Here is a 4146-nt window from a genome sequence, read left to right as displayed (position 1 = left end):
AAAATTATAATTGCACAGGGTGGAAACTAGCAAATGACACTTGCGTCGCGCATTGCGCCGGGTGTAAGATAGAGCCCATAAGGGTTAAGTTGACATTCCGTTATTTTCACATGGCAGATTTAAAAAAAAAACTGCAGGGTTGTTTCAATCAATGGTCGGGTAAAATTTGGACAATTTTAGCTGTATAGAATCTCATACGTTGAAACAAGTATACATTCAAAACCATCAAATCAAAAGGCCAAGAAACTTGAAAACAAGACTTTAATGTAATCTTATTAAAAAGTAAGACGCTGCATATATACAGTTTAGTTGTTAAAAATGATGATAGATCCCTGATTGATTTAGAGGTTTTTGTAAGGTCTTTTGTACTTGAGTAGTGTTGTAAAGACAGTTTCCACAAGCTTAGTTTAATAGTTGTGATTCATGTAGCCAAAGTCAATATGTGTCTACAGTAAATAACAAATCTAAAAGCAGCTGTATGTGTTATTGGAAACTCCCCTTATCAAGACTGCACTCCGCGGAGAATCTGTGAATTTGCTTTTCAACATATTTTAACATCCAGGGGATTGTAAATTGCTTTTTTCTTTTAAAGAAATCACTGTTGTTTTACTAGCTAATAACTATTGCATTTGTTGGAGTAGTCTGGTGCAGCTGTATATTTCTGAACGGCAGGTCTGAGGCCAGATGCCAAACACTCAACAGCCTAAACAGGTTTCTATTGTGTCAGGAATTACAACATTAATTACTCCAGGGAATATTTCTCAGGAAACGTATACAGTTTATGTAAAACAGATTTTGTCAATGTTTTGACAACAAAAAACTGTTGATGACTTCAAAAACCTGGAGTATAGTCTGTTTTATATGTGTAGAGTACACACATTGTGGAACGCATAGCCTTGCAAAGCATATTGTAGTTCGTTAGATGTTCGATGCATGCGCCATGTGACAAATTGCAATACCTTTTCTGGCCTACATACTACATACTCCTGTGAGCGCATGCACGACCTACGCATACAAAGTATGCACTGTAAATATCGCATACAGCGATGTATGCGACCCCTCATGTACGTGAAGAAATAGGACTATATTTCAGGTTTAATTCTACTGAACCATACCTGAGCGAGATAGTGCCCACTACCCCGCAGGTCTGCACTCACATTACACTTTGTGATTCGGACCCAAGTACGCTGGTACAATCCTTTCTGTTTATGAAGAAATTATGTTTTTCATTTGTGTCTTTTATTATATTATTGTCAGGCTTAGAATGAATTCCATACACATTGCATCATTCTTCTTAAATGTAGTAACAGGATACGTATAGTTTTTCAATTTGTTTGACGTTTTGGCAAGTATATGCAGTTCAGTACATCATGGCAGCCCTTAGGCCCATGCTGTTTTTTATCTTTGCACAATGCATAAATAGTGTCTATTTCTGCTCAGAGATGTTTGTATAGAGAAGTCTGCTTTTCAGAAATGAAATGAAATAGGCAAAACAATTCATTGTACTTTAAGCAGTTCTGTCATTAAGTTGTTACCTTCAACATGAAATGATACCTTTATGGACACTGTTTACATAGCCTTTGGGGCCTGCAGCTGGGGTTTGATGTCATCTAAGGGTAGATTAAGAAAACTTTAAGAACATTTTCTAGATGCATTTAATGATTGGAACCTTCATTTCACCTAAAACAACGTGAAAAGAGATTTCATGATAGAAAAGGACAACACATTCTCACTTCCCAAGGCGTCAAAATCTGAAGCATGTTCAAACGCCTTCAGCGTCAGTATGAAAACGCGAAGGGTGCCCCTATGCATCACTATATCGACGAAATGGGAACTCCGTTGCTTTCATGCTAATCCCTCAGCGTCAGATATAGACGAAAGGGAATCTCGGAAGGTGATGCCGTCACGTTATGCGATGATCGGCAGGATCATGCCTACTCAATTTTTTTTAATTTTTGAACCATTGTCGCTTGGGGTTGGGGTTAGATTTGGGGTTTGGATGTCAGTTTGTTTATACTTTTTGTCTTCTGATTTTTAAGCCACTGTTGCTTGGGGTTAGGGTTAGAGTTCGGGTTTGGGTTAGGATGTCTGTATTGGTTTATACTTTTTGTCTTCTGATTTTTAAACCATTGTCGCTTGGGGTTAGAATTGGGTTTGGGTTAGGATGTAATTTCTGTTATGTAACAGAAAGTCGTTCTAACCCCAACCCCAAGCGACAATGGTAAAAAATTTGGAACAAAAATTTAGTAGTTACCGTCCAGAAGCGGCATGATCCTGCCGATCGTCGCATAACGTGACGGCATCACCTTCCGGGATTCCCTTTTGTCTATATCCGACGCTGAGGGATTAGCATGAAAGCAACGGAGTTCCCATTTCGTAGATATAGTGACGCATAGGGGCACCCTTCGCGTTTTCATACTGACGCTGAAGGCGTTTGAACATGCTTCAGATTTTGACGCCTTGGGGAGTGAGAATGGGTTGCAAAGGAAGAAGAAAGATTTATTGAATAGGTGTTAAGAAATAGAAGACCTCATAATGCTGTTTTGGGGCACATTTATTATTAAATAGACATTATAAGCACAGGCTTTAAAAAAGGTTTAAAAATAGCTTTAAACAGAATGGATTTAGGGATTATTTAATTGGCTGTTGACAGCCTAATAGTTCAAACTAAGGCAGGAGTTTTTAATCCTGATCTTGCAGACCCACCGCACTACACTTTTTCAATGTCTCCATTATTTAACACACCTGATCCAAATCATCAGCATGTTATAAGAGAGCCCTATAAGGTTAACTGGGTGTGTCAGATAAGGCATGTGGGCCTCCAGGAATTTAAAACCATTGATCTGAAGCATACACTCGAAAAAGTGCTGGGTTAAAAAATATTCAGAATTGGAAAAACACACAGCTGGTTTAAAATGACATGTATTTCAAATACGTATTGTAAATTCAAAATAGTATTTGATAGGGTTGATGAAAATGCCTTCGAATTTCTTATCAAAATACTGTAGTATTTTTAAAATACTATAAAATACTTTGTAAGAAGTCTACTTGATGATATCATAGAAATGCAGCCTCTGATTGGTGTCTACTGAGAAGTTTACCCAGACCAGAAAATTGATTAATTGCTATTTTTATATTAAATTTCGGGCTACATTTAAAGGTGCAGTGTGTAATTTTTAAAAGGATCTCTTGATAGAAATGCAAAATAATATACATAACTATATGATCAGGTGTGTATAAAGACCTTTCATTATGAACCGTTATGTTTTTATTACCTTAGAATGAGATGTTTTTATCTACATACACAGAGGGTCCCCTTACATGGAAGTCGCCATTTTGTGCCGCCAAGAAGCCCTTAACGGACAAACTTTTGGACAAAAGTTGTCTCCAACGATGACATGTTTGTCCGGTGGCGGCTAACGTAGCATATGCGTTGCAAAAGCGAGGAGTGAGGAGTGGACTGAGCCGTTGGTTGCAATGCGCAAACTCACCACTAGATGCCACAAAAATTTACACACTGCACCTTTAACATCCAAACATATTGATCATTTAATAATTGTTGAAATCATAAAATGTTTGTTTTCAACTGCTGAATAGGTGTCCAATGATTTGATTAATAAATAATTCGTATTTTACCCCTAGTCGAAGTAGCATTTTAGTGGATTATGATATTTTGGTTTGCACTGCATGCATGAATGACTGCCTGACACACAATATATTTATGATAACAATCAAATGATTAATTAGTTAGAAACTAGTTGCTATGAATACAAGTGCCATCAGTTGTCTTCTTATGAATGACTTGTTTGTCAATGTTGCTAATGCAAAGTTACCGGTTGCATATGTCCGATTTTTTAATCAATAAATCAAATAGTCCAACTGATGGAAGGTGTGCGAAGAAATTTCATGCTCCCTTGTAAAAGTATTTTTTTAGTATTTTCAAAATACAAAAATACAGTAGTTTATTTTGATACATGTTGATTGATACACTTAAAACTTTTATTTTAAAATACACTTTTTAGAGTTTAAGCACAGAATCTTTCAGAAGTTGCATCCCACAAATAATTCCTATTAAAGCTCCTCTTTATAAATAGTCTTCTTAGTTACTTACTAGCTGACCTTACTTACCTGCTTTTCCATTTTTGG

Source organism: Misgurnus anguillicaudatus, chromosome 25 (assembly GCF_027580225.2).
Source record: "Misgurnus anguillicaudatus chromosome 25, ASM2758022v2, whole genome shotgun sequence".
NCBI lineage: Eukaryota > Metazoa > Chordata > Actinopteri > Cypriniformes > Cobitidae > Misgurnus > Misgurnus anguillicaudatus.
This window is presented reverse-complemented; position numbering follows the sequence as displayed.